This window comes from Myotis brandtii, unplaced genomic scaffold, assembly GCF_000412655.1.
Source record: "Myotis brandtii unplaced genomic scaffold, ASM41265v1 scaffold304, whole genome shotgun sequence".
In the NCBI taxonomy this organism is placed as follows: Eukaryota; Metazoa; Chordata; class Mammalia; order Chiroptera; family Vespertilionidae; genus Myotis; species Myotis brandtii.
In genome coordinates, this window is record NW_005361607.1 from 2600749 (window position 1) to 2613159 (window position 12411).

The following is a 12411-nucleotide window of genomic DNA, read 5'->3' on the forward strand; positions in this document are numbered from 1 at the left end:
GGCCCGGGGTGAAGGGCGGGGCCTGAGGTCTCCTGCCCCGGCCTTGCACCACACAGCCTCAGGTCCTTGCTGATCACTCTTTATGGGAACCCCACCTCCGCTGTGGGTGCAGCCATCATGTGATGGTGTGAGGGTTAATTTGCATATTACCTATTTATTATATAGGATTTTTTAATTAAATATATTTTTATTGATTTCAGAGAGGAAGGAAGAGGGAGAGAGAGATAGAAACATCCATGATGAGAGAAAATCATGGATCGGCTGCCTCCCTGCAAGTCCCCACTGGGGATCGAGCCCACAACTCGGGCATGTGTCCTTGACTGTAATTGAACCCAGGACCTTTCAGTTTGCAGGCCGACGCTCTATCCACTGAACAAAACCAGCCAGGGCTCATCACAACCTTTATAACAGGAATGTGGACATCAAGGCCTGGAGAGGTTGCCTGCCCTGCTGCCAGCAAGTGGAGGAGGCAGGATGCAACCCTGGTTCTTTCTAGCTTCAACATCCAAGCTCTAATCACTAAGCAGTATTACCCATCTCCTTGATTTGAGTTCACTCTTGGGCATTTTCTGGCACCCATTATGGAGCAAATGAAGTGTTTATTCTCCTAGAGTCCTAAGCTACATCCTTTCAATCCCCACTCACCTATTCCCCACCTTTCTGTGTGACCTTTCCCTAAGTTTGTGTCTAGTGTAAGCCTTTTACTAGTTCTGGGAGGTGAGTGTAAAAATACCTCTTGGGTAGGTTTACCTGTAGTTACAGAGAGGGCAAGTTCATGGCCTGATACTTAGACTTGAACTTACACAGTGCCTTTAAGTAGCTGCCATTCGGGGAGCATTGGCTGTTTTGCTGATTTTGGTTCTCACTGCAGTAGGCCAGGGTAGATGTTACTGTATCATTTTACAGTGGAGGAAATGGAAACAAGTTCTTGGAGTCACTGGTGCCGGACCCCAGTAAGCCTGTGGAAATACGGGTTCTCAGGTTCCCAAATATGTAGGCCAATTGGATTAGAACTGACTTTCAGACTCCAAGCCTCTTGCTTTTTTCCAGCGTGTCACTATGTGTGACCTTTATAATCATGTTGCATTTCTGGGCTCCATTCTCTCCATCTCTTCTAAGAGGTGTTCAGGATAAGGTGAGGGTTGAAGACATGGGTGGCCAACAGCCTGGATCCCAGCTCTGTCGCTCCCCAGGTATGTGATGTTGGGCAAGTGCCATCATTATTTTGAGCCTCACTTTCCTGTCTTTGAAGTGAGGATAAAAACAATACAAGCCTTTTGATATTATTATAAGATTAAGTGAGTTAATGTATGTAGGTAGAGTGCTTAGAACCATTATCTGACATATGATAAGCTTTTTCTATATGTATTAGCTACTATCATTATGAGCTATTATTATTTACTCTTTAAACATTTAATAAGCCATTACCATGTGCCAAACACCGTGCTAAGTAATGGGCTGGATCCTGGTGCCCTTTTAGCTCTGACTTTGAGTGATGGGTGTAAACAACCAGACCCTCCTTCCCCAGGGGAAGAAGCATTGTAGGGTTAGCTTCAGGGGACTCTCTGACTCTGCTTACAGATCGTTATGTGTGAAATGAAAAATGTATTTAGCTTTCACTTTCTTTTACCCATCTTGTTCACGTAGGTGGATTGTATTTTACTACCTAATTAAGAGTAATGGAAATAAAATGGAAGGAAGCACATTTGTAGCTTATGTGTGGGTTGAAATTTCCCGAGATGGGAAACAAACTCATAAACAGGAAAGACAATAGCACTGTTGAAATGAGAAAATCCATGGATAGCAGAAATGCAGGCATGCCATTTTGCTATTTGGGGTTGGGGGAAGGAAGGCATGAACACATTTGCACATATTTGCACATAGTGTCCTTGGAGAAAATTGTTCTTTCAAAGAGCAAGACACATTTGGAGATGAAAATTATATTCAGACTGCCATATTAACATATCCCTATCTTTCCGTACATCTTTCCAGTGCTGCGAGTATCAGAGTTAAAGTCCCTGACCTCATGCAAACCTGATCCAGGGGGATAAACTGGAGGGGCTTAGACTGTTTCCTCTCTTTTGGAACTAGCATGGCAGCACTAGTTTCACTTTGCCTACAGTTTACAGGATTTAGCCAGGCATGCTGGGAGGGTCCTGGACTTTAGGGTCAGATTATTGACTCCTGCCCTTTTAATGATAAACTCCTGGCCAACCTTGAGCAAAATACTGCATCTTTCTGAGGATCTTTCCTTCCTGGTAGCCTGGGAAAGTAATTGTAGTTGCCCTGCCTACCCAGAGCCTGATGCGGTGGGGTGGAAAGTACATGGGCTTTGCAGAAAAAGAGACCCAATGGGACTCATGGTCCTTTTCCTTTATTGAACTGCCCAGAACCAGTTTCCTTGTCTATAAAATAAAGCCGAGCTGTTGTGTGGGGCTTAATGGTATAGCATGTATTTGGTTCCAATATAGTAGCCCTCTTTAATTAAAATATTGGTTCCCTTTAGACCTGTTTTGTATGTGAAATACAGAACATGTAAAAGAGTCTATGACCACATATGTAGATAATTAATGAACAATAATAAAATTAAAATAGAAACCCAACTACCCACTCCTCAGGCCATGAAGTAGGATGTGATGAGTCTCTGGAAGCTTCCTAAGGGTTCCTCCTTGATAGCATCCCCTCCCTCTTCCCCAGGTACCTTCTAGCCTGAATTTCATGCTGCTTATTTCCTTGACGTCTTTCCATAGCTATCCCTAAACCATTTATTATTTCATTCTATCCTGCCTTCTTTTGAACTTTATAATTATATTGTAAAATAGTCATATGTCTTTGCTTTGCATTATATTTCCTAGATTTCTTGACATTTTTGCCCGTAGGTACAGCTCATCAGTTTTCGCTGTTGTGTAGTATTATGTTCTAAGACTGTCCCTTTATTGATCTCATCGAGTAAGGGAGACATTCAGCTAGTTTCTACTATTTTGCTGTTATGAAATGTGTTGCTATAAATATACTTCTATCCCTTTAATTCTTAAGCTGAAACAGTTTTTAGAGACCGTTTGGTCTGATACCTGGCCTCTGCCTAGTTGGTTTCCTTATCTAAGGTAGCTGAGGCCTAAGAGATCAAGGTCGTTCCCAAGGCTTCTCAGCTAATAAATGGCAGGTGTGGCCAGTAAGCCAGGTCTCCTGTCCCCATTGGGCCCAGCGCTGTGACTAGACCATGTCCGATAGTTGGCCTTTTTATTTTTTATTTTATTTATTTATTTATTTATTTAGATTTTTAAAATATATTTTATTGATTTTTTACAGAGAGGAAGGGAGAGGGATAGAGAGTTAGAAAAATTGATGAGAGAGAAACATCAATTCGGTCTGCGGACTGAAGGGTCCCAGGTTCAATTCTGGTCAATGGCCTTTTTATTTTGAACAGAACAGTTCCCCATGCTATGGATATTACAAGTTGGGAATTTTTATTTGGACTAGCTCTTCACTACTCTCCTAGGAATGTGCTTGACATTTGCGGTGGAATTGACTTGCTCCCCATCCAAAGTTGGGGCAGTGCTGGCTTCTCTTGGGTCCTGTCTGTTAATGCTGGCCCTGGGCACACTCCATGGCTATGAGCCTGTGGACAAGCTTCTACCGCTTCCGCACTGAGAGCCTCTGAGACATGTTTCAGAGTGAAGGAGTCAACAAAGTGGCCTGGGTTGGGGGGGACTGCTGAGGAAAGAGGATACGAATCCTTACCAGGCACTTTCTTAGGAAATGTCCCTTTACTATAAATAGGAATGGATATTCAATTTTAGACCTACTTAAAACAAAACTCTCTGAGACTGAAATTAGATTTGAGGCTGACGGAATGAATGTCGGAGGGGGCGTTCTGCGCCATGCTGAGGAGCGTCTGAAAGTCTTGAGCAGCTGGTGCGATGGAACAGCTGAGCCACAAACAAATATCAGCTGATTTGAGCACTTCTTATTTCTAGATGCCCTGGTTTGTGAGCTCCAGCACTTGGCCCACTTGTACGTTCTCTTCCTGAGGCCCCTCAGCGTTTCATCTCGCTCTGCCAATGGTGAGCCACGCAACCTTGGGCAAGTTATTCCTCTTTCTGGGCCCTGCATGTTGACATGGGAATAATAGCTGCTGTTTATTCAGAGCTTCTAATGTGTGGGCACTGTGTCAAGCAGTTTCCATGGATCACCTCTTTTAGTTTTCACGGCACCATGAAATAAGAACTATGATTACCCCCATTTTACAACAAGGAAACTGAACACAGAAAATTGAGGTGCAGTTGGTCCATGAATCCCCATTAAATAGGGGATTTGGAGACTTGTTCTGAGAAAGATCTCTTGGGGCCTCTGTCATTCATACTTTGAATTGGGAACTATTGTATTTTAGAGGTACCACCCCCCAAACCCTCTCTCACCACTGGCCATCATGTCATCTATCAGCTGTGGAACCACAGAGGAGAATGTGGCAAAGACACTGAATTCTTGATGTGCATTTTTTTTGGAGAGCATATCTGAGGTTTCTGTCACTCTCAAAAGGATCTGTCACCCCCAAAAGTTTAAGAACCCCTTAATGACTTTGATGTTAAAGTGGAGGAAGACAACAAAGCAGCCGACCTTTTCAAGACAGGGAAGTATATCTATTTTGCTTATGAATGGATACACTTTTAAAGGCTTATATTAATTGCTTTTTTAATGATCAGATATTTTGGAGTTGTAAAATTACAATGAAATTCTTTGTAAGGAATTTGCAACATATGAAACAAAAAATGGTAACCTATCTAGTGAGTTATACTGTACTTAGTCCAAATATTTCACCACTGTGTCTTTTCAAAGGAATTGAAAACAATTTTTCTTATTAATTATTCAAATATGGTGACAGAAGCTCTAACAGTATAAAGGATTGTGTATGTGTGCATATTTTGGGCAGGTCATCAGTTTATAGTTAAACATAAAAATGTGGTGTTTTATACTTGGTGGCACTGAGAAGCTATGGGAGTAATCTCAGTAAATTATAGCAGGTATTATTATTGAATAGTAATAATAATCCTAACAATGTTTTACATTTATTGAGCACATATTATGTTAGACTCTCTTTGAAGGACACTACATGGATTAACTAATATGATCATCACAACTGCTGTTTGAAGTAGATACAGACCTAGACCTACCTATCCCTTTTACAGAAAAGAAAATTTAGGTACAAAGAGCTTAAGGACTTGCCCAAGGTAAATTTGAGAGCCAAGGTAGAATATGACCAATTAATTCTAATGGCAGGTATCTCATATGGAACAAATGAATATATTCATGTTTTGACATGACCTTCATTATAATTATTTAGCTCTGAGACTTTTATTTCTTCCTGGAAGGTCCAAGGTGAAGGAATCAGACATTAATTTAATGCCTAATATGGAACAAGTGTCTTTACATATGTTATTGGTTCTTCAATACTATCCCATGCATGCATTTATCACAGTACTTTTCTGATTGCTGTATCATTAGCTGTTTGACTTTCTGTTAGCCTATGATCTATTCATTCATCTATGTGTTGGCGAACCTTTGCTGTAATAAGAAGCCACCCTCACGTTTCAGTAGTTATCCAGGTCCCGTAGTTCTGCTCCGCTCTGTTCCAAGATCTTCTCATTCCAGGAACCTAGTCTCTGAGAATAGTCCCATCTGGACCAGGTGGTCTTCATGACAAAGGGCAGAAATACAAATGTCTGAACTGAACAACCTGAGTGCATTTCAAGTTCTGCTCGGTGGTGGTGCACATTATGTCCACTCATATCCCACTTGCCAAAGCTAGCCACTTGGCCAAACCTGACCGTGGGGTAGGGGATATTCTCCATCTACCTTGAAGGGCTGGCAGTCACATGGCAAAAACTATGGATGGTAAACCTCTCAGTGGGAAGTTCAGAGATAGTTGGGAGCCAGAATATAGTATACTACCATCTGAGCGTTCCTAAAACTCCATTTTTATGCAAGAGAAAACTGAAACGTGGAGATGTTACATACATACAGATTACATATTTATATAATTTGAGCTCATTTTTCTGATTCCATGTCCTTGCTCTTTTTCCATCTGCTTTCCCACTTCATTTTTTTCTTCCCAGAAACATAAACTGTGTTCTTGGGACACACTGGATTTTATGTAATTTACCAAAGTGATTCATCTATTTGTGACTTAGCATATGATCTTGTATCTGCGATTGCATTTTCCTCTTTCTATGCTGCTACACACTCGTTCCCCCCACCACCACCCCGAAAACTCAGGCCTTCTGAAAGCATATTTTTTCCTCCTAGACAGGCAGGGAGCCCTCCCTCACTGCTCCCTGGGGTCCTCTGTTGCCTCATAGTGCTTTATCCCTCTGCATTTTAGTTGTGTATGGACTTTGCTCTTCCCCTAACTAGGCTCAGGGTTTCTGGAAGGCAGAGGGAGAGGGGCTGCTTTTTACCCAGGGTTCCTTACAGTGGTGCAGAGAAAGGACCCTTAATGTGCATTGAAATAAGGATTAAATGAAGTTTTCCTACAGAAGAATGACACTTGTCATTGTAGGCCAGTAATCTTGCCTTCCATGTACATGTCAGGTCCGCTGGATTGAAATCATTCCAGGACAAAGGACCTGGGACATCCGTTCACTATCATGACTTACACGTGTGCTGTCTGCAGATTGTTCTTCCTTTGAAAACTCGGCAAATTTCACACAATGTGTTTCCAAAGTGATTGTTATCCCTCCATTTTCTAGTGTAAAATAGGCTTCAATTATTCTCTTTAATTAAGTGGTTTTATTTTATTAATTGTTTCTAACTTACAGAATTCCCCAGAGACCCTTTACATGTTTCCAAATGAAGCCAGGAAGAAAAGTGCATTAATTATACACACAAATTCCTTTTGGTGAATTAAGCATGATGCACAGTGAACACGAAATGACTCGCCCTCTGAGCTATCAATCTTGTCATTAGTGATGGTTTGTATTAGTAGTATTGACATGGGCTTATCCAAATTGTATTCTTCAAAGAGTCACTTTAATTTTGCAAAAATGTAAGAAGACAAAGTAGTTTGACATGCTTTTCCTTAAACATTCAATTTGTTGGGGTGACATTGGTTTACAAAACCATACAGGTTTCAAGTGTACAACTTAAAACATCATCTAAGCACTGCAATGTGTGCCTGTCCCCCAAAGCAAAGTGTCTTTCTGTCCCCATGTATCCCCCCTTTGCCCACCTCACTTATCCCCACCCACGTTCCCTCTGGCTACAACCACACTGTTGTCTGTGTCTATGTTGTGTTATATTATTTTGTTTTTTGCTTAATCCCTTCACCTTCTTTCACCCAGTCCCACAACCCCCCTTCCCTCTGACAGCTGTCTGTCTGTTCCATGTATCCATGCCTCTGTTTCTATTTTGTTTGTCAGTTTATTTTGTTCATTAGATTCCACATATAAGTGAGATCATATAGTATCTATTTTCTCTGACTGGCTCATTTAACTTAGCATAACAATATCTAGGTCCATCCATACTGTCGCAAATGTTAAGATTTCCTTCTTTTTTATGGCCATGTAATACCCCAATGTGTAAATATACCATGGCTTTTTTATCTACTCATTTACTAATGAGCACTTGGGCTATTTCCAGATCTTGGCTATTGCAAATCATGATGTAGTGATCATAGGGGTACATATATTCTTTCCTAACAGTGTTTCAGGTTTCTTTGGATATAGGACATAGTCCCAATAGTGTGATTGCGGGGGCAAAAGGAAGTTTCATTTTTAATTTTTTGAGGAAACTCCACACTGTTTTCAACAATGGTTGCACCAGTCTGCATTCCCACCAACAGTGCACGAGGGTTCCCTTTTCTGCACATTTTTACCAGCACTTGTTGTTTGTTGATTTATTGATGAAAATCATTCATTCTGGCAAGTGTGAGGTGATATCTCATTGTGGTTTTAGTTTATATGTTTTTTTTAAACCCTCTATTTTGGTGAGTGTCTTGAGCTTTTCAATTTGTAATTCCAACTTAATATTTTATAGTGCTTTAGGATTTATAAAACACCAGTTGTTCCCGTAAGCCATAGGGCAACCCTAGATCACAAGTGAGTTTCACAGGTAAAGAAATTGTGACTCTGCAGCTAAAGGTTATGCCTCAAATCATATAAATGGAAAGGGCCAGAGAGAGCCTATTGAGGTATATATATATACACACACACACACACACACACACATATACACACACACTAGAGACCCGGTGCACAAAATTCGTGAACGAGGCTGGGAGGGGGGTCCCCTCAGCCCAGCATGCACCTGCTCCAATCCAGGACCCCTCAGGGGATGTCTGACTGCCGGTTTAGGCCCGATCCTGAGGATTGGGCCTAAACCGGCAGTCGGACATCCCTCTTACAATCCGGGACCACTGGCTCCTAACTGCTCACCTGCCTGCCTGCCTGATTGCCCCTACTGGCCCCCCTGCCAGCCTGATCACCCCTAACTGCCTCTGCCTGCCGACATGCTTTTCCTTAAACATTCAATTTGTTGGGGTGACATTGGTTTACAAAACCATACAGGTTTCAAGTGTACAACTTAAAACATCATCTAAGCACTGCAATGTGTGCCTGTCCCCCAAAGCAAAGTGTCTTTCTGTCCCCATGTATCCCCCCTTTGCCCACCTCACTTATCCCCACCCACGTTCCCTCTGGCTACAACCACACTGTTGTCTGTGTCTATGTGTTATATGTATATTTTGTTTTTTTGCTTAATCCCTTCACCTTCTTTCATCCAGTCTCACAACCCCCCTTCCCTCTGACAGCTGTCTGTCTGTTCCACGTATCCATGCCTCTGTTTCTATTTTGTTTGTCAGTTTATTTTGTTCATTAGATTCCACATATAAGTGAGATCATATAGTATCTATTTTCTCTGACTGGCTCATTTAACTTAGCATAACAATATCTAGGTCCATCCATACTGTCGCAAATGTTAAGATTTCCTTCTTTTTTATGGCCATGTAATATCCCAATGTGTAAATATACCATGGCTTTTTTATCTACTCATTTACTAATGAGCACTTGGGCTATTTCCAGATCTTGGCTATTGCAAATCATGATGTAGTGATCATAGGGGTACATATATTCTTTCCTAACAGTGTTTCAGGTTTCTTTGGATATAGGACATAGTCCCAATAGTGTGATTGCGGGGGCAAAAGGAAGTTTCATTTTTAATTTTTTGAGGAAACTCCACACTGTTTTCAACAATGGTTGCACCAGTCTGCATTCCCACCAACAGTGCACGAGGGTTCCCTTTTCTGCACATTTTTACCAGCACTTGTTGTTTGTTGATTTATTGATGAAAATCATTCATTCTGGCGAGTGTGAGGTGATATCTCATTGTGGTTTTAGTTTATATTTTTTTTTAAACCCTCTATTTTGGTGAGTGTCTTGAGCTTTTCAATTTGTAATTCCAACTTAATATTTTATAGTGCTTTAGGATTTATAAAACACCAGTTGTTCCCGTAAGCCATAGGGCAACCCTAGATCACAAGTGAGTTTCACAGGTAAAGAAATTGTGACTCTGCAGCTAAAGGTTATGCCTCAAATCATATAAATGGAAAGGGCCAGAGAGAGCCTATTGAGGTATATATATATACACACACACACACACACACACACATATACACACACACTAGAGACCCGGTGCACAAAATTCGTGAACGAGGCTGGGAGGGGGGTCCCCTCAGCCCAGCATGCACCTGCTCCAATCCAGGACCCCTCAGGGGATGTCTGACTGCCGGTTTAGGCCCGATCCTGAGGATTGGGCCTAAACCGGCAGTCGGACATCCCTCTTACAATCCGGGACCACTGGCTCCTAACTGCTCACCTGCCTGCCTGCCTGATTGCCCCTACTGGCCCCCCTGCCAGCCTGATCACCCCTAACTGCCTCTGCCTGCCTTGTTTGGTCGCGCCTCACTAACCCCCCTGCCAGCCTGGTCGCCCCACGCAGCCTGCTGCTTGGTCGTTTGGTCGCCCTTCACTAAACCCCCTGCTGGCCTCATCACCCCATGCAGCCTGCTGCTCAGTCATTTGGTCGCCCCCACTAACACCCCTGCCGGCCTTGTGGCCCCACGCAGCCTGTTTGGTCGTCTGTTCGGTTGCAATGGTTGCTTAGGCTTTTATATATATAGATATCCTATATAATAAAAGCATAATATGCAAAACGACTGAACGGCCAAACAGCGGAACGACTATCTGGACGACCATCCGGGACCACACTGTGACACCCACTGGTGCCAGGCCTGCCAAGGTGGGTGTGATGCGATTGGTCAGGGGCCAGCCATTGCCCCATGATTGCTCTGCAGAGGGAAGCCCAGGCCATCCACCGATGGGCTGTGATGGGTCCCGAGTTCCGGCAGCAGAGGGAAACTGGGGCCCCAGGTGTTGGCGAACAGAGGGAAGCCTGGGTCCCGGATGCCGGAGGGAAGCAGGTGCTGGCAGCCAGGGGAAAGAAGGCCTACTCTTGCACGAATTTCATACATCGGGCCTCTAGTGTATGTATATATATTTGATTATGTGTGTGTGTGTGTGTGTGTGTGTGTGTATACACATTTACGTCTATATATATAAAAGCCTAAGTGACCGAACGACCAAAAGACTGTGCAACCGGTTGACCGTTCACTATGACGTGCACTGACCACCAGGGGGCAGACGCTTAATGCACAGGATCGGGCTCTCTCCTGTCTGGATTGGGCCTGCAGGGATCAGGCTAAAACCAGCTATCCAACATCCCCAGAGGGGTCTGGATTGCGAGAGGGGACAAGCCAGGCCAAGGGACCCCACTGTTGCATAAATCCGTGCACTGGGCCTCTAGTATATATATATTTATATTTCTCTGAGCAGGGATAGGGGTTGAGTTGTACCTAAGCCTCTTTCCTATCATTTTTAGTGAGCAAATAAGAGGAAATTTGGATGTGTTTATTACACTGTCAATTCATTTGTGGGTACCTGTTGTTACATTCTAAAATGTATTGATGAGAAAATATAACATTTTTGGACATGTACTATGTGCCAGGCATTGTTCTAAGTGCTTCACAGGATTGACTCAGTGAATCCACGCAGTGACCCTGTGACATAGGGTCCTTATTGTTCCCAATGTGCAGTTGAGGCACTTCCTTAAAGAGATTAAGTCACTCCCTTAAAGTCATGCAGCTAGAAAGTGGCAGTTGGGATGCAAACCCGGAAGTTGGGCCCTAGCTCACAGCCTCTCTCCCAGCAGTGGTGCCTTTCTGTTAGGATGCATGTGGTCCCCTGCAGGAGGCATTCAGAATTTCAAAGTAATATTGTAAATTGCCATGGTAGCTGTATGATGATGTCATGGACGATGATCCTCAGTGGCTCGAGGGCCCTCATTGGTCACAGCTGAGCATCAGTCCTATTAAGCATATTTCATTTCCAAGACTTCTTTCTCTCTGAAGAGTGTACAGAGTGGGGCAAAAGTAGGTGTATAGTTGTGAGTATGCAAAACACCATTTATTTTTATATTATTATTTAATTCATTAATTAATGTATTATTTTATTTTTTAAAGATTTTTGTTGACTTTTAGAGAGAGAGAGAGAGAATAAGGGAGAGGGATAGAGATAGAAACATTGGTCAGCTGCCTCCTGTACACCCCCTACTGGGGATCAAGCCCACAACCCTGGCATGTGCCCTGACCAGAGTCGAACCAGCAACCTCTTGGTGCATTGGATGTTGCCCAACCAGCTGAGCCACACTGGCCAGGGCTATTGTATTATTTTCCATACGAACAGTTACAATCCTACTTTTGCTCCACCCCTGTATAGTGATGCCTAGAATACTCTAGGGAAATTACTAATCTTCAGACCTGAAGAGAGAATCCTTTGTGTTAATGGTTCATATTTCTGATGAATCAGAGCCATTCATTGAGCCCCTGACTAAGACCAGGTCCAGGTCTTCATGCACTTCCCAGGCAGTGGGGATTTATATGATATCTACAAAAACAGAAAACCATAGTTGACATTTATTGAGGAATTACTACAAGTCAGTTACTGCTGGAAGTTTTGTTACTTGACTTTTTATTGTAACTACTTTTAAAGTAGGCATTTCACCTTCATTCTGCAGGGAAGTGAGACTGAGCCAGTTTAAGTGATGTATCCTTTAAAGCAGTGGTTCTCAACCTTCTGGCCCTTTAAATACAGTTCCTCATGTTGTGACCCAACCATAAAATTATTTTCATTGCTACTTCATAACTGTAATGTTGCTACTGTTATGAATCATAATGTAAATATCTGATATGCAGTATGGTCTTAGGCGACCCCTGTGAAAGGGTCATTCGACCGCCAAAGGGTCGTGACCCACAAGTTGAGAACTGCTGCTCCGTTGTCTTCGTAAAATCCTATGTACAACACT

At 42.7% G+C, this 12411-nt stretch overlaps 1 protein-coding gene across 6 annotated transcripts in view; it reads left to right on the forward strand.

Annotated features, from left to right (window-relative positions):
- Positions 1-12411, forward strand: part of DAB1 (Dab, reelin signal transducer, homolog 1 (Drosophila)) — a 1114147-nt gene that overhangs the window by 779230 nt on the left and 322506 nt on the right. Inside the window, exon 4 of one of the 6 annotated variants that reach the window (XM_014542563.1) lies at positions 3978-4064. The exons of the other annotated variants lie outside the window; for them this stretch is intronic. The gene's annotated coding sequence lies outside the window, so the exon portion shown is untranslated. The remainder of the gene's footprint in view (positions 1-3977; positions 4065-12411) is intronic. 6 annotated transcript variants of the gene reach the window in all.